Here is a 22,142-nt window from a genome sequence, read left to right as displayed (position 1 = left end):
TAAATGTTAACTTTTGGAACACAATACCCAACACGATTCAACGATGCTTTACCTTCACTAGTTTTAAAGCACAATTGAAATCATGGCTGTGACCATTAACCACAAAGCACTAAACAGAGTATTTCATTTAATTTTATGTACAATGTAATGTTTTCAATAGAAAGTATGATACAATGTTTATTCTGTGTACCCCTGTATGAATTATAACATTTGTGCATTGGCCACTTTATTTTACTACAGTACACTGAGGAATTAAAATTTTTGAAAAATGTATACATCTTTATATTGTGTTCATCATGTAAAGAGGTTGTTCTGGGGGAAAACCATGAGCATCATTATTCATTGCAGTTACAGGTGTTTACGGTAGTGTTGAATTGATCTCACCAGTGTGTAATGGCTATTTTGTAGGTGTGTGTGTATTTTATGGCTTTTGTGTGATGTCTGAAAGTTTGGTTTAGATGTAAGTTTACATGGTTTTGAGTGGAGAGTTTGGTTTTGACACAGAAGTTGGAAGTTTGTGAAGATGAGTGTGCAGTTATGTAATTGTGTTTAGAGTTTTGGGAAATGGAGCATAATTTTAAGAAATGTGTCTTAACAATTGAGAAAAACTAAGTATCATAAATAGAGAAATGATCCAGACACTGGAATAAATTTACATCAAACATAAATAATTCAGAATAAAAACAAAGGAGGAGTTCCTCAGTCAAACAACGGGGATCTGTGATTGGTTTTTAGGTTCGCACATTCACATCTCACTCACACCTCTGGCTGATTGGTCGACTGAAGGTTCTGCTTCTTCAGGTGCAACACTGCAAAATATATTCTGTTAACTATCATAGAAGACTAAAAGTAACCAGAAAACATTCACATTTTAGGAACTGGAACCAGAGAATTTTGAGCAAAAATGACTCAAAACAATTAATCGATTATCCAGATAGTTGGCGATTCATTTTCTGTCAATCAATTAATCAACTAATTGTTGCAGCTCTTGTTAAATGTGAGGTTTCTGTGATCCAGCTTAACATACCCACCACACTTTCCCAGGAATTAAAGGGGGTGGCCACTCCCACTGACATCATCAGTCAAGTAAGGGGCGAGTTTGTTGTTTGTTAGAGGAGAGAGAGAAGGACGTCCATGTAGCTGTGTGCATGTGAACACACCTTAAGTTTGTTGACGTCTGACCTCCTATCATCTTCCTCGTTGCTCTAATTAAACTTCTCCACATGCTTCCTTGTAAAACATGACTTCCTGCTGACATTTGAAACAAGGACATACATCCACTGTTCAGTTAGTGATAAATACACAGAGTATTAAACAAAGTTAGACTGATAATGGATTTTTAAATGCAGATAACAATATAATTATTTGAGAGTAAAAAAAAAAAGTTAATATGAATAGCTGAACATAAACATAAACATCTTTCAGTAAGGGTGCCTCAAATGTGCTTTTTAAAGATGACCCTAACATTAAACAAAACAATTTTGCAATGTAAACTTGGGTATCAAATTATACTAAAATCTGATTCTGGTTCTGATTCTGATGAACACAAGCTCTGATCCAGCAAACTACCCTGTTTGTGTCCTGTGTGGGGCCACTGAGGGCTGAAATGCATCATGAAATGGTGTCCACATGTGGACTCCAAGTTATTGGGCCCTAGTGGGCAGCCCACACCAAGCCCAAAAGGGTGGACACAGTGTGGACTGGACACTAAAAGCCCATTTCACTGGTGGTGTGGGCCCACTGAGGGCCCGCTTTGGGCCCACAGTTTATTTTACAGTTGTGACTGACCAACAGTGGGCCAAGAGAATCCCAATAAGACAAGCAGCTTTTTCAAGAAAATCAAAATTTATTTTTAAAGTTTTTAAATGATATAATACAACATAATAAACACAATTCAGTATAACATAGGCCTAAAACTCTCAACAATAATCATAAAACATTCTAATAATTATAAAAAAGAACAAAACAACAATGAACCCTTCAAGGCAGCAGGAGGCAGGAACAGAGAACAGTCTGTTGTACGGAGGACCAGCTGTGGCATCTTAAACCTGAAACATTTACACACACACACAAAAAAAAAGTCCACCTAAATCCATACTGTGCATGTGCCATACCCCGATCACGGCTAGTGTCCAGAGCTAGCTAGTTATGGGTGGATACGGTAGGAAAAAAAATGCACTTATTCTCTGGTGCACCAATTTTTTTTATCTCATACACAGATTTTCATGTTTTGAGCACGGTCCTGGCACATTTTGGATAGTTGGAGATTTTTTTTCTGAGAATGGTGATAAGGTCATCAACAGAATTTTGGGTCACTCCAAACTGAACTGCCAGTTGAGAAAGGTCTCCAAGTAGCTCATCAAACTTCTCTCTGCATTGTTGTTACTCTTAAGGTCACTGGAAAAATCAACGTTGTTTTCTACATTACACTGTTGATTATTCACTAGAAAAATCTATAAACTGTCTGGACATTACTCCCAGGTGTCCGTAAGGTCAGTGACAGTCTCAGTGTTCATCAGATTTGCTGGAGGAATTAAAGTAGTTTGTAGGTAACTGACAAGTTTCTGGACTCTTCTTCATTTTGTCACAGAACTCACATCTCCAAAATGTTCTATGTTTTCCAGTGTTTTATAGATACACAAAAAAGAAAAATAAGGAAAATACTGTAGTTTGGGGCAGCAATCACAAATGGAAAAAAGGTCAGATTAACTTTCTCCTACTTGAATCAATGTATTGTGAAGTGCAGGCATATATACTGGAGATCGTCTGTTTTTTCTCTCTTGAATGTTCCCAAAAAGCTGTGCACTTATATATTTAACAAGTGTTTATATTTCATTGTTTCACTGTATTTGTTAAAAAGACTACAGGGATTATTTTCACATTCCTCAACCAATAATGAAGACGGATTATCAAACTGGACTTTAGATTGTGCATTGCATTCAGCCTCTACTTTTACATAATTTAATTATTTATTAATAATTTATGTTTAATTTTTTTCCATTGTGCAGTCCATATTTCCTTTCTACAACAGGCACAAAAGCCTCGGAGCATCTGGACATCTGTTTTTTACAGCAGTGGTTTCAAACCTGGGGGGTGAGGCCCTGCAGAGGAGTCATAAGATGAATCTGAGGGGTCATGAGATGATTAATGAGAGAAAGAAAGAAAGAATATTAGGAAACATATTCTGCTATACCAAATGTTTTTTAGACTACTGTCATATTCTCTCTTGTGAAATACTGATAGTTTTATCCTCACAGCTTCTAAAAAATATTCACATTAAACAATCTGAGAACTGCAAATATCTCCGTTAACAAATGAATACTGAGTCAAAACAGGTTCACGTTGTTCTACAGGACAAATACTGTTGTTTTGATGTTATTCTTGTCTTATTGCTTTCTTGTCATGTTAGTTCTGTGTGAATGTTTTTGCATAGAGCTCTATTCTGTACACACAACATCTATTTCCTGTCTGTCCGTCCTGCAGAGGGATCCCTCCTCTGTTGCTCTTCTTGAACTTTCTAACATTTTTCCCTGTTAAAGGGTTTTTTAGGGAGTTTTTCCTCATTTGAATCGAGGGTCTAAGGACAGAGGATGTTGTATTGCTGTACAGATTGTAAAGCCCCCTGAGGTAAATTTGTAATTCCCATTGAGATTAATAACTTCTCTCTGGCTGGACTGCAACAGCAGGGTTAGCCATACACACACACACACACAGTTGTCCATGAGTGAGTGAGTGATGATGATCGGGGGCTTTACAGAGTGATTTAGAAATAATATAAATGTATTTATATATTATTATAACTAACTAATTACTATGTAATCTTTTTATCTCTTTTGATGTTTTCACATCACAAATGATGATCAACAGCATTAAAATATGAGTCTAGCAGGTAAAACATGACACTCGTGTTATATCAGATTAGCGTAGGTGTGTTGCTGTAAGTGCAGTAACTGGACGGAGAGATGAGCCTCCTGAATTTGCAACCAAAGTTGTCAAAACTTTCATTTATAATTTCCACTGCAGCCTCTAGATGAACATTTAATATCTAGGAATTCACATTAAAGCGACTTTACTGACTATCACTGTAACAGATTCGCCACAATTTTGCACACCTGTACATGTTCCAGCCATGTATAATAGGTTTTGATCTGGTCTAGTTCAAGGGAGACATGGACAAGAAAGGCAGCAGCACAGATAAAAACAAGCAGTATCAGACAGATTACAACAATACAATAAGAACTGATATTGGAGCAGAAGCATCGACTTATAAACGTTTTGAAAGGAAGAAATATCCACCAAACAGTGACATTCAAACGAATCAGCATTCAGTTCTTTCATTTTGGATTTAAAAGCATTTAACAAGATTAACTCATTAAATTTAAGTCTGTCAGAAACAGATTCCAGGTTAGAAGCTGCAGAATACATAAACATCCTTTTTTTTCCAAGCTGCACCAAAAGCATAAAGAGCGTAAAGAGTATTATCCAGGACTTTTCTTTGAAATATACACACAGATTGGAGGGGGAGCATGTCAAGAATTGCTTTATAAATGAATATGCACCAGTGTAAGAGCACATGGGTGGCTGGAGCAGGCCAACCTACCCGACTGTATAACTCACAGTGGTGAGTTAGGGACTGTTCGTTATTTACCAGAGGGAGGTGGGGGTGGCTGGGTGGTGGTTTTTCTTTTTATCTTGACCCTCCCCAGAGCTACAGACATTTTTTCCGTGATCCTCTCTGAGTGACTGGGGGGAAAATGCATGACCTTCCCTAATAAACTTGCATCTATTTTAAAATATAGACATTTTTCATGTGTTAAAGGGTAAAAAAAGCCCTTAAACTGTGGTTGTTTTATATCTCTTTAGCCCTGAAAATTCTTCTTTCAGATTTGTTTAATTATTTATTTTTTATTTCTCTCTTAATTTTGTGATGCTGCAATTAATTTTTTTTTTTTTTACCTGAATCCATACCGTGCATGTGCCGTACCCTAATCGCACCCTCGGTGTCGCTGCATATGATGTTTGGGACATCAGGACATCGCATTGTGGCCAATCTTCAGGATGTAAGAAGTATGCACAACCTGTGCAACAACCATGCAACCTGATGACTCTGTAGCATGTAAGCAGAGTATTGTGGGATAAATTATTATAATAACAATAAGTCACGTTAGTTGACCATTGCTTAAGTTAAGCACCTTGGAAGTGGCTAGGGTCCAGAGCTAGCTAGTTATGGGTGGATACGGTAGGAAAAAAATGCACTTATTCTCTGGTGCACCAATTTTTTTGGTTTCATCAACAGAATTTTGGGTCACTCCAGTTGAGAAAGGTCTCCAGGTAGCTCATCAAACGTCTCTCTGCATTGTCACTCTTAAGGTCACTGGAAAAATCTATGTTGTTTTCTACATTAGACTGTTGATTATTCACTAGAAATCTATAAACTGTCTGGACATTACTCCCAGGTGTCCGTAAGGTCAGTGACAGTCTCAGTGTTCATCAGATTTGCTGGAGGAATTAAGGTAGTTTGTAGGTAACTGAAAAGTTTCTGGACTCTTCTCCATTTTGTCACAGAACTCACATCTCCAAAATGTTCTATGTTTTCCAGTGTTTTATAGATACACAAAAAAGAAAAATAAGGAAAATACTGTAGTTTGGGGCAGCAATCACAAATGGGGAAAAAAGGTCAGATTAACTTTCTCCTACTTGAATCAATGTATTGTGAAGTGCAGGCATATATACTGGAGATCGTCTGTTTTTTCTCTCCTTAATGTTCCCAAAAAGCTGTGCACTTATATATTTAACAAGTGTTTATATTTCATTGTTTCACTGTATTTGTTAAAAAGACTACAGGGATTATTTTCACATTCCTCAACCAATATCAGTTCACTGAGTCTTGTGATTTCTGATTCTGTGCACAATGAGTAGAGCCACATTTTAAGAATTGTGATCTTGTATTGTTAAAGGGCCTAATTTCTCAGTGTGCATACCAGGCAGATTGTGCAAGCTTGGTGTGATTGGACATGCCAGGATAGGATGCATTTTGAAATGAGAGATGTTGGCTTGTTCCTTGTTGTGTGTTAGAAGGATGAAGTGTGTGGGATCGTGACCTCAACCAGAGTTACTGTGGTGAAGCAGGGCCTGTAGTGACAGTTGTTAAGGTGGATACACTACTAAGGAGTGTAGATTACTAAGGAGAAAAATACTATACTGCCCCATATTTCAATAGCTATTAGGCTAATAAGTGGGCATCCTCAAGTGACAGAAAAAGAGGTGGGTACACTCTGTATAGCTGCACTGCATCCCTGCAGTGTGGTGTTTCATTATGTGAGGTTGTTTTGTATTCTCAGACAGAACTCTCTCCTTGTGCTGTCAGGCAAATAAAAATCAGGAAGACTAGCTAGCATCATTAGGCTTGACATAACTGGCTTACTTTTCTCCAAATGAGAAGAAAGTCGTCCAGAAAACAGTAGAAACACCTGAAACAATATTGTGACATGATCAATAGTTGGTCATAAAAAGCAATTAAACTATATAACAGAATTACAAATAATGTCAATTGAATTAAAGTCTTAAAGAGTAGAATATTGATCACTATATTTCTATTTGTATGTACGTCTAAATATGTGTAAATACACACACATACATATATACACTATATACACACACACGTTAAATAAGTTATACATACAATAAAAGTCAGAATAACACGTATTAAAATTCATTTTTATAACATTTATTAAAATGTATATTTAAAAGGCTGCAGCCTGTACACAAGCAAATGAAGAAAAGATCATCAATTTGACAACATATGCTGCAAACTCTGTTAACACAACACAATACAAACACAACACATTAGGAATGATTTATGTGAGGCTTGGATGCATCTTCATCACACAGCATCGAAACACTTGGGTTCATGCTAAAGATAATTATGGCTAGGCTTGATAGATTTCACTGTTTGAAACCTCAGGCCAATGTTCTTCAAAGTTGCTTAATATGCCCATTATGTAAAAATGCTTTCAGTCTCTTTTGGAGTAACTATGATAAAACAAAATCTGAATACACTTCTTAACAACAGTAGTGGGATATAGGGAAGGGTAAAATAGATAAAATAGTAGTAAAATAGTTAAAGCTCTCTGTGTCCACAGTACAGTCAATGTCACAAGGGACATGACCAGGTCTATGAAAGCTCTGGAGAGAGAAATAATGGAGCTGCGAGATTTGGCAGAGTTAAAGGAGAAAGAGAACAAATTAAACCTCTCAAAAGCAAAAAGTCACTTCTATCTGACCTGCTGGGTTTTTCAGCTTGAGGTGCTCTGGTTCGCTCCCGTTTCCAAAATGTTGCCAAAATGGATGCTCCCTCTATCGTTGTCTTCAGCTTCAAATGCAGGAATGGACAAAAAAAACTTGTGCAATCCCAGTGGTCGGACACTCGGCACCTGCTGCAGGAGTCTGCAGAGATTTGCAGATCTCCAGTCACCGTCTATGAGGAGCTCTTCAAGAAGGAGTTCCAGGAGAGACCAGAGGTGGTGCAGTCGTTCTTCGAGGGCCTATTCAAGGTTCCCATGGAGGCCAATGCAGACTTGGATGCACAGAACTCCACTGATGAGCTACATGCTGCACTGCAGAGCCTTGAGAGTAGTCAGGCATTGATGGCCTTCCTGCAGATCTCTACAAAGTTTTCTAGCCTGTGATTGGCAAGGATTTACTGATCATTCTCAGAGACGGCCTTAATAAAGGACAGTTTTCTTTGAGCGGCAGGAGAGCAGTCCTCACCCTTCTCCCTAAGAAAGTTGATCTACAGGAGATTAAGAACTGGCAGCCTGTAGCTCTGCTCTGCACTGACTACAAGATTTTGTCCAAGCTGTTGGTCATGAGACTGAGCAAAATGATGGAGCATGTCATTCATGTTGACCAAACCTTTTGTGTACCCAGCAGGCTGATATCTGACAACATTACTCTGAATGCCAGGATCCTACCTGGTGCATCTGCGTTGCATATCCGATCTGACACAGTTTTGTTCTGTTCTCTACATGGCGTCCTACCCCACAGGGAGTCTGCTACAACTTGTTGTTTTAAAAGCAGACTAAAAACATATCTTTTTTCACCAGCTATTAGTTAGGATTAAAGTGTGTGATTAACGAGTAAAATCCTCATTTTAGAATCAGTATTATTATTGTTATTCCTTTTTAATGATAATAATACCTCTATATCCTACTCTCTTTATTGTAATACCTTCTTACCTTCAAATTCTAGATGTTGTCTTATATGTTTTTATATATGTAACTCTTTATTTTATGCTTTTATCTCATATGTTTTATATATGCAATGTTAATGTAATTAAATATGTTTTTGTCATGTAGCTTTACCTATTTTTTTGTTTTTCTTTTTAAGCACATTGGGTTTATACACGTATGAAATGTGCTATGTGCTATATAAATATGCTTGACTTGACTTAATTGTGTTTATTTCTGATATATGAGAGTGTGGGAATCTGTGCAGGGTGTTTTATTTTGAAAATTAACCGGATGCTCTACGCTGTTTCTGTGTTTGACTTCCTGTCTGCTCAATCTGCTCTTTGCAGCTTTGATTCCATCAAAAATAGACTTGGTGCGTATGTTTAGCAAAGCGGAGCAGAGAGCCACTTCTGGGACGCTTCTGAAATGCAATGAAGCACGTCTGGTTGGATGATAAGCATTCACTAGAGTGTCCACGATCAGCTCTGGCGGTTGTGTCGGAGCCAGAGTGTGACGCACACCCGCCCAGTGGAATCAAGCTGTAATTTGTGATATTTTAGACCTCTCCAGACCATTGGGCTGTGAACTTGGTCTGATTTATATAGATCAAGAAAATGCTTTTGACCAAGTTGAACACCAGTGCTTGTGGCAGACACTGAATGCCTTTTAGTTCAGCTCTGATCTCATAGCCAAGATCCAGGTCTTGTACAGTGACATTGAGAGTGTACTAAAGGTTAACGTTGGTTTAAGTGTTACTTTTATGGTTCAGAGGGGAGTCAGACAGGGCTGTTCCCTGTCTGGCATGCTGTATTCCCTGGCTGTAGAGCCTCTCCTGCATAAACCAGGACTGCATCTTTCAGGTATAAACCCTCCTCGTTGTGAGAAAGTTTTTAAATGATCTACTTACGCCGATGATGTTATTGTCCTTGTTATAAAACAAGGTGATGTTAATGTCCCTGTTGAAACTGTTGTTACTATCCTCTGCTAAGGTAAACTGGGGAAAAAGTGAATCCTTAGTCTGTGATGAGCTGAGCAGGTTTTACCATGGACTGTTTACTGTGTGGGGAATGTTCCACAAACAGAACCTGACAAACTGTGTTTCCCTGTCTTGGCTTTTGAGAGAGCCAGTAGCGCAAGGGACCTGTTTCAACTCAGAGCGCACAGCGGGACCCTTTGTGCTGCAGTGGCTCTGCTCAGCAGGGATCATCATGGTGGGTCATGTGATGGAACAATATGGACCTCATCGGGGCGGCTGTGGCTCAGGAGGTAGAGCGGGTCGTGCACTGATCGGAAGACCAGCGGTTTGATTCGCGGCTCCTCCAGTCTGCATGTCGAAGCGTCGAAGATACAGAACCCCAAATTGCTCCTGATGGCTGTGCCATCAGTATATGAATGTGTGTGAATAGTTAGTTCCCTTTGATGGGCAGGTTGGGACCTTATATGGTACCTGTACCCATTCAGCGTATACATGTGTGTGAATGGGTGAATGTGACACGTAGTGTAAAAAGCGTTTTGAGTGGTTTGAAGACTAGAAAGGTGCTATACAAGTACAGTCCATTTACCATTTGATCAACAATACAGATCTGGCCTCTTGTTTGGGAGAGCTGCTCAACACCTGGAAATGTGAGCTGACAGACTGAGCTCTCTTTATTACATGCACACGATAACTGACACTGTCAACCAAATGTTGATGATCCTTTCCCTGCAGTAACACTTGTTTCTGATTTTAAAGACTGCACTGGTCAACTGTTGGAGTCCAGCGAGGCTCCAGCAAACAGGTTAAAAGTCATGGGAGGCAAAACTATATACAGGACTGAAGCCCCTTGGAGAGCTCATCTATGGCTTAAAATTGAGGTCAAGCCTGTGTGGAGAGCACCATATAAACCAAAAGGGTTGGAGATTTGCAGTGTAGAATTCTGCACAGTATTGTGGCTGTCAATGCTTGTTTCTGTTATTAACCCCAATGTAAGTGATATCTGTCCTTTCTGCTGACAGAGAGAAAGTTTATCACTGCTTTTTGGACTGTGGCAGACTGTGTTCCCTGTTTCAGAGGATGTTTGGATAAACTACAGTCAGAGGTGGGGAGTGAGATGGGAGTTGTTTGGGTTTGGGTCGAGCAAAAATGACTAAATCTACCTCAGCAGAAGGAATAAGATAGAAGACTCTTTGGACTTGGTGTGAATACTATTTCTGTCAGGACATGAAGGCCAGATTGAAAGTTGATTTCAGTTTTTATAGCACAACAAACAATATGGAAGAGTTCACAAGCATATGGCGCCTTAAAAATGTTTTATGTTCTGTTGTAGAGAATGACCTGATTTCTGTCCTCATTTTGAGCTCAATTATGTTTTTTTCTATTCATTTATTTTTATTTATTTACATCTTTTTTTAAATTTTCTTTTTCTGCTTTTTGAAAATACAGCATCACTGTATTTAGAAAACTCTGTTTTGAACAAAAAGAGGTTTTTAAAATTAAAAAACATAAATATCTGTCTCTCTTTTGGCACCTGCAAGTCTAAGATATTCATTTACTGCATTTACTGTTCATATTTTTTGACATAAATGTGTTATTCCCAATAGTAGTTTTTAAGTATGGACATAGATACAGCCTACAAACTTGTGAAATTACAATAGTAAATGTTATGCTTACTATGCTTACTACTGTGATTAATAAACACCTGGAACTATCCAGGAACTCACATTAATCTCAGGTTCCTCCAGTAAAAATGCAGGTTTAGTTCCTGAGTTCCTCAAAACTTTCTTGGTGCCACGCAGTAAACTTCCTGAGGTGGAAAAGCCCTAACAGTAGTGAAAACACAAGTGTAGCATCCGAAGTGGAGGTTTCAATTAAAATGTGGCTCCATAATGCAAGAGACCAGGATGGGGGAAGGACCAGAAGGACCAGAGGATAAATGGCAGAGATCCACTGATGCCCCTGATGAGATTCATTATATTATTATATTATATACTTATTGTCTTCTAATGTGGTTCTATGTTGTTATATAAAAAGAAATGTTTTTTTTCTGGCCACATCCACATGCTCAGTTTTGTACTCAATTTTCAATATATTTTATTCATTTTTTCCTTCTCACCTGACTGTAAATAAATGTAAGTATTGTATTTATTACTGCTACTTTTAACAAGCGCAATTATTCTGTATAGATCCACAGAGCATGGCCACAGGGACACTGGAGCACTGTGCCCACGTGGGCCCACAGTATACTCACTAGCATGCTCCTGGTATTCCCCCAGTATGCAATATGCCCACAGTGTGGGCTGTCACACTGTGGCTCATAGAGGGGCCCACACATGCCCTCCATTCCATGCTGGTAATGTGGGTTGCTCCTGCGGGCTTAATTTTCTGCCTGCATTGGCCCCACATGGGCCTCAAAGGGGCATGTTTGCTGGGTTTGACCTGCTGGTGCAGAAAGAAGCTGAGGAGAATGAAAAAGAAGAAGAGAAAGCGCAAGGAGGAGATGGCAAAGAAGGAGGAGGAAAAAAAGACAAAACAGGCACCTCCTCCAGCTGAAGTAGATGGGAACACTACGCTATCTGCAATAGAGTGGTCTCACTCAGGAGATGATGCCATAGATGAATGGGTCCAGTGTGACCTCTGCAATTTATGATTTCATGTGGAGTGTGCAGAGGTGGAGGAAGTGCCAGACGATGACTGGCCGCACCATAAGTGCTGTCTGTCCGCATAAAAGTGCACACAGACATGTACATTTGTCATTTTAATCAGTTTTATCATTAATGTTTTTTTTAATTTTGGTTGCCTTTAACTGTGTTTTTAATTTAAATCATTAACTTTTCTTAGTCAGTTAATGTAAATTATGCCATGGTCTGGGTGAATACTCGATTCTGGTTGGCTGCACAGTGTCCATTAATTCCTACTCTGCTCTCAATTAATGCACTGGCTAAAATGAGTAACCGTAGCAACAGGGACGCAGTCAAAATCTCCGTTTACAATTTATTGCATTACATTAACAAGCTAACATCTAATTACAACAATGACTTAAACATTTCTTAAACTTATTTGGATAATATGACATCTTTGATGACTGAGATGCAGCTGAAGAAAGATAAATTGAAAAGGAAAAAGGAGAAACAGCACGAGGAGTTAACGCCAGGAGAATTAAATCAAATATAAAATTAAAAAGATGAGATTAACACAAAAAAAGAACGAATTGAGAAGGTAATACATTAAGTGCTTCGTCCTCTGAGCACCATTGGATGGTGACTGTAACACAAACTGCAGGAAGTACACTGCCCCTCTGAACTTAGTGATACTTCTCACATCCTATTCGCTGTTCAACTTGCTAGTTCAGGTTGCGGCCGACAGTACACATGGTCTATCATTTGTTCGTGAAAATCTTGATAGTGGAGTGGTGAACAATGTTTCCATTATATAAGAACCTTATGGGATGGTAATGATTGTTCCAGGACCCTCAGGTGTTACCAGGGAAACTGAGATATGGCTTGTTAAAATCATTAGATTTTGATTGCAAAGTGCATGAAAATATAAATTAAGTCTTTTTTTTTTTTCTTTGGCAAATGACCATAGTATAAGCTGGATAACGCCCTTTAAGGTGTCCATAATCAGGAATTAATGGAGTCCATGGAGGCCACCATGTGATGTGTGGCCTCCCCATCGTCCATTAAATCTAAATAAAAAGGTACTCACCTTTCTTCTTTGTAAGTCCTAGTTTAAATCATGTTTTCTTCAGTTAAAAATAAATAAATGGCTTTATCGTCGGTTTTATCGTCCACTTTCGCTGTTTAAATCAAGTTATGCACTCTGTACGGAACACCGTTGACCTTTATGATCTTCCGTACGCAGGCAGGCACTTTTCTCAAACACTATTGGTCCAAAACACATCAATCAAAGTGTAAACTGTCCGATGGATACTCCCCCCAGAGAATGGGCACACAAACATGCTTGTCTGTCTCTTAACAACAGAGGAATGGTCGCTGACGTGTGCTGAAGGCCGAAAAGTGTATGGAACATGATTAGTCTACGTTAGCTTGTTGTCCTTTGCTATTATTAGCAGCCAAATTATTTCTTTTTGTCAAAAGTTATTTGCAGCACTGAAATACAAAACAGCATGGACATAAAAAGATATTTTTATGGAGTCAATTCAAAAAAGTCAATTTGTGAGCTTTCTTTACTTAAATAATCAACAGTGCTGCTAACTAATGAGCTAACGTTAGCCCTGAGTTTAAAGCCTTTTCACTAACATTTTCTTTAAGCTGTCTTGAGGTTGTTATGGCCAAAAATGAACTATCAGCTAAATTAAAGTAAGACTGAGGTCCTCATTATTGGTCCTGAAAATATCGCTCCTGATATACTACTACTACTACTACTAATACTAATAATAATATCTTTATTTATATAGCATCTTTAAAAACAGAGTTTACAAAGTGCTTTGACAGACAAAGCAAAGGCAGTACAATACTAAGTCTGACATTAAGAAGACAGCAGTAGAAGACAAAGAAAAATAATAGAGAGATGATAAAAAGATTAAAAGATGATAGAGAGATGATCGAAAGACAAAAGCAAGTCTGTAGAAATGGGTTTCAAGACGTGATTTAAAAGAAGTTACTTATCTCCTCAGGCAGGTTGTTCCAAACAAACGAGGGGCCCTGATGGCATGTTCATCTTTAGATTTAAGCCTCGACTTTAAGCCTCGGCAGCCTGGAGACCCAGACGTGCTTTAAAAATGATCAGTAAAATCTTAAAATCAATTCTAAAATGAACAGGGAGCCAATGGAGAGAAGCCAGGATTGGGGTGATGTGATCTGTTAAAACCAGTAAGAAGCCGAGCTAATGCGTTCTGAACTAGTTGGGAAGCAAGAGAGGGATTTTTGTTTTATGCTGGAAAGGAGAGTTACAGTAATCTAGTCTGAAGAAAATGAAAGTGTGAATGATTTTTTCAAGGTCAGAGTGGGAGAGCATTGGCTTAATTCTAGAAATGGTTCTTATTTGGAGGAAGCAGGACTGGACAACTTTTTTAATGTGTGGTTTGAAACTTAAATCAGAATCAAACAGTACTCCTAGATTTCTGGCAGTGGGGGTTCATGTAGGTGGATAGGGGACCAAGACTGATGGGGTTTTTCGGATTAGGGGGACTGAACAGTATGATTTCTGTTTTTGAGTTGTTGAGTTGAAGGAAATGTTGTGCCATCCAACAGTTGGCATTGCTGAGATAATCTACAGCAGCAGCTAGGCTTCTTGGGCCAAAGGGTCTCAGGGGAAGGTGTATCGGTGTCGTCTGCACAGCGATGAAAAGAAACGTTGTGTTGTTGAATGATTTGGCCGAGTGGAAGCATGTAGATGGAAAATAAAATTGGACCTAAAATTGAACCTTGCAGAACACCACTGGTAATGTGGGCTGAGGAAGAAGTGAAGTTACCGATGGTGACCGAGAGGGTTCTTTCTAAAAATTAAGAATAAAACCAATCAACTGCAGTGATTAAAATTGCGCTCTCCCCCCCCATCAGCTGCTAAAAGGAGGTCATTAGTTACCTTGAGGAGGGCAGTTTCTGTGCTATGTAAAAGCTCTAAAACCAGACTGAAATTTCTCAAAGATCTTTTTGACACAAAAGCTAAAAGTTGGGTTGAAACCGCTTTTTCTAAAACTTTGCTTAAAAAGGGAAGTTCAGAAATTGGTCTAAAATTATTAAAAACTGAGGGATCAAGGCTGGGTTTCTTTAAAAGTGGTTGCACCACAGCATGTTTAAAAAAAAAAATATATATATATAGTCAACTCTCTAGAATCTCTGTCCTCAAATCTCAGCAAACACGCAAGAAATCTATATACATTAAAATTTGGTAAACAAATAAATTCGGTCTTCAGCAGTAACTTTTTTCACATCAAGTCAATGGCAAAAATAAAACCTTTTCTGTGAGTCTGGAGACACTTTTTTTTACATGCTTTTATCACCTCACATCTCACTTACTCCCTGTATGTGGGAGTCAGTCCGTCCTCCCTGTCTTGTCTGCAACAGCAAGACTCTGGCACCAAAGAGAGAGAAAGATGTCAGCTCTGTACTGGCCTCCCTCCACTGGTTACCAGTCAAAAATATGGGATTGATTTTAAGATGGCACCAACCTACATCTCTGATCCTCTAATTTGCTGCTGTCTGACATTTGATATGATTCCTTTTGGAAGATACATTTTGGGTTTCTTTTTACTGGACAGAACAACAGCACTGCCTCTGTGGACTTTGGGTTCCTTATATGACTAGATATCAACACATCTCAATAAAGTCTATAAATGCAAATATATTAAAATGAACAGATCAGTCTTTATTAAATTCAGATTTATTTCATATATAACAGATAAGAGATTGGATTTTTTTTATCTGCATTACAGATTGGATTACGTAATTGACTGCATCTCACAAGGTTATTTTTCCTTCTAAGAAAGTCCGTCAGTGTCAGTATTGAAGCTGAGCTGGTAAGTAAGCAAGTACACAACTACCAAACTTCATGTACTCTATTGAGAAATATAACCTCCGGGTCTGAAAAATTAAGCCGATGCGAAAGTGCCAAAAACTGCAGTTCCTCAAATGGCCATTTGAGGCTGCAAAAGCAAGTGAATCCCCATAGACCCCCATGTTAAAATGTCCAACTTTACAGCAGAAATAAACATGTTTACAGCCTGGTATTAAGAATGATTTTGTTCTCTATAGCTAATTTCCCTCTTCATGACAACTGTACGGGGGTTTATATAACTCATCTGTTTAAATTTTATTAAGGCTTAAAGTTATGCATAATTAAGGGTGTTGCCGCTTTGAGTGACAGGTGGGTGCTGTCACAGGCAAGTCGCTACCACGGCGACAACGTTGGTTCAGTAACGTAACGTAACCCCGGATTCACAGAGCATAGGTATAGCTGTCGCTAGCAGCTAACATTTTGGTCACCTCAAAAAAAGTCTTGTTCAGCATTTGGTTGTATTAAAAGACCTTCTGAGGAGTCAAATGCTCAGTTTTTTCCAGTAAGTACATTTTGTTTTCATGGTTTCAATCCTGTTTTTCGCTAGCAAAAATTAACATCAGCATCATCACGGTTAACCAAAGACTGTAAATGCACCGTGCTAACCAAGCTAGCAGCTAGCATTACAGTCAGATCCACCCTCTAGTCCAAATATGGTCACTACTGGCTACAAAATAGGAGTCCATTACAGGACTACATCCATGTTACAGTCTATGATTGTTACCAAATCTGCTTCTTACCCACCACAGCTATTAGGGTTTCCTGGTGGTTTTGCTGCATTGTTCTTGTCCACATCTGATTGTAACGTTTGTTCTTGATCACCACTTCTTCATTAATAACACAGTAAATGCAGTAAGAGTTGTTTATTTCTTCTTTTTCCTCTTTTTGGAGTGTTCAGCCTTTGCCCTAATTGCAAGCCGCTGCAATGACTTTGGACAACAGAACAACAAACACATAGTTAATATGTGGTGAGAAATTGAGGTAGTTACAATGTTTTCCTTGAAATATCTTTCTCTGTTTCTCTCTCTTGTGGAAACCTTGTTGCTTTCATCGCAGGCAGATGGTTCATGTTCCCTTGTTTTCTCTTTTTAGCAATAGCAATCGTTCCCCCTCTCCCCTTAATACCACAATAATGAGCTCTACTGCTCTAGCAAAACAATCACTCCCCTTATTCTCAGAGGTAAACAATTCTTTCAGGATTATGGACCAGACTACATGTCACACCCCAGTGGTTCACTTGTAAAGGCTTATTTGAATTATATTTAAAAAAAAAAAAAAAAAAAAAGAAAGAAAGAAAGAAAGAAAAGAATTAAATCCCTGACATTGTTGGCAAACATACAGAGGTAATTAGGAGTCACTAAGCAGTTTACTGAAGATGCAGACACAAAAAGGTTAAATTACAACTTATTGTGTGTGGGGGTGGCGGGTGGGGGGGGTTAGTTTTTGGACTTTTTCTCTAATCTTTGATTTTTGCTGAAATATTGGATCATTTGAACATTTATTGAAATGAAAGCATGTGAGAAGTTTAGAGGGAAAAATCACTATTTGGTGGAGCTGTTAACAACTCATAGACATGTGAAATGTGACCCCGACTACACACTGCTTTTTGTAAGACGTCAAAAGACAAAAAGGTTGGAAACCACTGGTTTCATCTTTAACAATGTGTTGTATTTTAAAAGCTTGTTATATTATCCATTGTGTCAAATCTTCATCTGAAAAGTAACTAAAGCTGTCAAATAAATGTAGTGGAGTAGAAAGTACAATATTTCCCTCTGAAATGTAGAAAGTAGCATCACATGGAAATACTCAACACTGCTGCAGTTATTCATGTCCCCATTGGAAGATGAAACTTAGTATTTTCGACCTCTGACCTTTCTTCCTGTACTGCTGTCAGCTTTAATTTCCATTTGTACACAAGAAGTGTCCACATAAAACGGGCAGGTTGCTGTGATATTCACTGTGCCATCAGTGTGTGAACGACTAGATCTCCTCTGATGGGCAGGTTGGGACCTTGCATGGTAGCCCCTGTATCCATTCAGCATATGAATGTGTGTGAATGGGTGAATGTGATTCGCAGTGTAAAAGCGCTTTGAGTGGTTGGAAGACTAGAAAGGCGCTTTACAAGTACAGTCCATTTACAATGATATGATGGTTGTATTAATGAACGCTAAACACTAATTATGTGGTTTAAAGGAGCAGAGGTTTGCCAGAAGTTACCTGTTGAAGAGCTGAGAATGATTACTTAACGATTTTAGTACTAAAGTACAAGTACCTCAAAATTGTACTTAAATACAGTACTTGAGTAATTGTACTTAGTTACTTTCCACCACTGCATCAGACACAAAGAAGAAATGTTCATGTGCTAGTTTCTGCTTTATTTTCTTACTGACTAATGTTGTTTACCAGCATCTATCTCCAGACAAATGATTACCTGTCCGTAACTCTGGTTTCTAAACATCATGTTTAATAAGGTTCTGTAGTTATGTAGTGAGTGGAGCAGGTGGACCCAAATGCAGGAGACAACAGGCAGGATCAGACGCAGAATATTTAATGATAAACATGAAACACTGAAACACTAACCATAACCGCAGATGACTCGACAAAGACTGAACTGAAAACTGGACTATAAATACAGAGTCTGATTACAAACTGAACACATGTGAGTGAAACAAGACACAGGTGAAACACATGAGGCAATCAACAAAGGCGGGAAAACACAGGAAGTAAAAGGTAACAAAACACAAGGAGAAAACATTTCAAAATAAAACAAGTAATCAGACAACAGGTGACACAACACACGAGCAGACTGGGAGCTGATAAACTGGGGAGGACACTATGAGCAGGGCCGGGCTAACGAGGGTGATGCAGGGCAGGTGAGAGGAGAAGCACATAAACACGGGAGGAGTTAAGGAACACACAAGAGAAATACAGAGAAAAACAAATACAGGCGACACAAGTGCAACATAGAAAACCCAAGAGAACAAAAACACAAAGAGTCCAAAAACAACAGACAAAGTCCAGGCAGGATGTGACAATTGAGGGGACATCCGGCTTTGGATGATGTAATAGGCTAGTGATCTCCTCTCTTCTCATCAGGGTACTTCCAGATCAAAATGGTAGCAGCCAGGTTTGACTCCTGTTGATACAGAATCTTATATTTTTCACAGAACTGTTCCGCTGTAACCAACCAGTCAACAAACCATGTATTTTTTAAATAAGGTTCGAAAGAGAATCAAAACCCATGCCCTATTAAAACAGAGTCTTTACATCCAATATGCCTCCTAATGGTTCAGTCCCCTTGGCTTATTTTCCAAAGTCCTGAGTGCACTAGTGCGCGCTCACAAAAGCAAAAGCTATTCATCACTTTGTTCACGTATTAGTCATCAGGTCCAACATGTTGGGGTAGGCTTACCGTAATACCTGGCTTAGTTATTACAACTTTATTACTATAACACCTGAAAGTGTGTTGTATTCCAGCACTAGTGTCTCCTGCTCTCTTGGTCTGATTAGCTGATTAGCTTAGTTAATGATCGCTGTCTTGCTCTCAGCTCAGGGGGGAACTAAAGGTCCTGAAAGAATGATCAATTAAGGTAGAAGTTATTTTCTGAAGTTGTAAGTAAGACTGATGATATTTTGCCTGAGGCTTTGGGGGGGGCTTTTAACCCTTACAGTCCACACACACACACACACACACTTCCTGAACTGCTGCTTCAAGGAGACAAATCAAATCAATTCACTTGTAAGAACTCATCAGAAAAAATAGAAATAAAACTGCACTGAACTAAAAAGACAGCTCAACAAAGTTAGGTTTGTATAAGAGTATCGCTAAAGGAACACAGAGAACTTCAAGAAAAAGCAAAACCTCATTCAAAATCTCACTGACATTTATAGTAATGTAGATAATACAAATCCAGCCCTGGAACGTAACCTTACTCAAATGTCATTTGGTTCACTCCATGTTTAGATAAGAATGGTAGTTTTTTTAAAAAAACAACAATCTAATAAAATCAACATTTATGCTCTTAAGTTTTCAAACAGAACATGAAGTGGATTTTTGCCTTGCATCCATTCATCGTGCAAATTTGGGATTATTTGCTCAACCAGCCAATTTGTGAGTGTTATTCCTGCCATAGTGTCATCACTTATCGAGGCTGAAGCTGTGATACAGCGTTGAAAGATGGAGATCAGCTAAAAGGGGAAACAAGTGAAGGAGAGAGAATTGAGATATCTGTGTAGTTCCTTAATTTGAGTCTTGGATAGTTATTTGGGTAACCTTACTTAACCTCATGATTACATAAGCACAAGTTGAAATATCTTCAATTCACGCAGATATGTCTTTGCATCTATTTACGTCTTTCCATTGACTTTGTCTGCAATCACATCACCTCTAAAATTCAAAAAATCAACATTACTGTGAGATTCAGACATTAATCTAACAGACCTGTCACATTAATAGCTGTTAGCTATATTGATGAACATTTCAGTAGATTATGTTATAACTACAGAAGTTAAAGAAGCAAAATACATGAAAGTTGGTTTGTGATTGTGGAGAGCTGTGTGTGTGTGCGCCCCTCTGTTAATTAAAGACACATAATTTGAGGCGTTTGTGCTCTCTGCAGTTTTCATTATGGACCAATCTGTGGGCTGAAATGTGGAGAAACGCCTGAAACACTAGAAACAGCTTCACTTAGTTAATCAGACGCAAAACAAGGACAAATTGCACTCAGCCGGGTGGTGACTGAATAAGGGCCGTCATGCCCTGACTTTCCAGTGATCACGGCAGCAGTGATTGTAGCCAGGCGAAGGCATCGTCATGCCGGGCGTGCTCGAGCAGATATTTCAAATGAGAATATCACTTTTTGATTTAAGTGAGAGAGACATCGTTTGCACATACAGGTTGCCAGATCATACAGTCCTCGCTCTAGTCAATGACATCAAGGATGACATTTAGCGTGCCCACTCAAAGATGCCATGCAGTACCTGGCATTGTGAGACTGATGTCAACACTTCAGATTTTTGCATCTGGCTCCTTCTAGACACCCACCACATGTCTCTCTGGGCTCTCACAATCATCTGTCTGCAGGGCCATGTGGGCAGATTCATAAGATTCCCCCAAAACTGATGGGAAATAGAGGAGACAAAGTAAACATTCTTTAATGTTTCTGGCTTCCCTGAATGTTGTGGGTGCTATTGACTGTACACATGTCTCTCTAGTACCACCATGGGACAGCGAGAATGTGTTCAGAAATAGGAGTCATTCACAGTCATTCTATCAACGTACAGGCAGTGTTCGACGGAAATAGTGTCCTAATGAATGTAGTTGCCAAATTCCCCGGGTCTGTGCATGACAGCTACATCTTCAGGAACAGCAGTGTCCACAGAATGGTGCAGAACATGGATGACAACTGCTGGTTAATGAGTAAGAAAGTTTTATTTTAGAAAACATTTGTACTGTAATAATGATGGCAAATGTAGGTAAAAAATATGTGGTTTTGTATTATAGGTGACGGCGGCTACCAACTGCAACCATGAACGATGAATCCAGCGCGCAATCCATCAACGGACAAGGAAGAGGCTTACAACCGGGCAAACATCAGGACACGTGGTGTGACTGAGCGCACCTTTGGCATCCTGAAAAGCTGATTCAGATGCCTGGATCGTAGCGGTGGGGCAATGATGTACAGTCCCCCCATGGTATGCCAGATCTGCTACATCTTCCATAACGTAACCATGAGAGCCAGTCTGCGTCTTGAGGAGCACGAGGATGAGCCTGAAGAAGAGGAGCCACCTTGCCAGATGTGCGAGCAGATGAGGGCAGGCATGTCAGAGAAAACATCATTAAACATTATTTTGGGTAAAATGCTGTGTTTCCATTTTTCAACGTTTCCAGTCGTCCGTTTTTTTTAACGATATTTAAACCTGCTCTATATGAAAAGTGTCTTGAGATAACTTTTGTTGTGATTTGGCGCTAAATAAAACTGATAAGCTGTGTTTTCAGTTGCAAACATCTCGGCAACAGTTCCTCTTCGCTCGACCTAAACAAGACAATCGTCTGTAAATACAATCTGTTAATATTTTAACATCCATACACTCGGCGGCAGCTGTGGCTCAGGAGGTAAACGGGTCGTTCACTAATCGCAGAGTGCTTCACAAACAAAAGCAAATACATCAGTAAAACCCAAACAATCAACACAACTCAACTTATCACCCTGGAAATAGTAGTTCACTAGCCTCACTGATAGGTCACAGTGGGATTTATTTTAGCTTAAAGAACCAGGACCATGGACAGCTCCGCTCTAACTCATATATTCTGTTAGGTTGCAGTGACAGGACACAGTTGCTGGATAAAACTCCCCATACGTCCTCATTTTTGGAAACACATGGGAATAAAAACGAGAGCACAAAGTGAAAGA

At 39.0% G+C, this 22,142-nt stretch overlaps 2 long non-coding RNA genes across 2 annotated transcripts; one reads left to right on the top strand and one right to left on the bottom strand.

The window, feature by feature from the left end:
- Nucleotides 1-1,888: 1,888 nt before the first annotated feature.
- On the bottom strand, nt 1,889-6,472 carry LOC121889702. The gene is made up of 4 exons (XR_006093605.1): nt 6,425-6,472; nt 4,957-5,107; nt 3,087-3,125; nt 1,889-2,048 (listed from the first exon to the last, which is right to left on the bottom strand). It is a non-coding gene; the product is annotated as an uncharacterized LOC121889702 (long non-coding RNA).
- An 11,987-nt stretch (nt 6,473-18,459) lies between these two features.
- LOC121889691 lies at nt 18,460-21,576 on the top strand. The gene is made up of 3 exons (XR_006093602.1): nt 18,460-18,602; nt 21,013-21,148; nt 21,233-21,576. It is a non-coding gene; the product is annotated as an uncharacterized LOC121889691 (long non-coding RNA).
- Nucleotides 21,577-22,142: the final 566 nt, after the last annotated feature.

The sequence above is a fragment of the Thunnus maccoyii genome, chromosome 3, assembly GCF_910596095.1.
Source record: "Thunnus maccoyii chromosome 3, fThuMac1.1, whole genome shotgun sequence".
In the NCBI taxonomy this organism is placed as follows: domain Eukaryota; kingdom Metazoa; phylum Chordata; class Actinopteri; order Scombriformes; family Scombridae; genus Thunnus; species Thunnus maccoyii.
The sequence above is the reverse complement of the archived record's forward strand: the minus strand, read 5'-3'. Positions and strand labels throughout refer to the sequence as shown.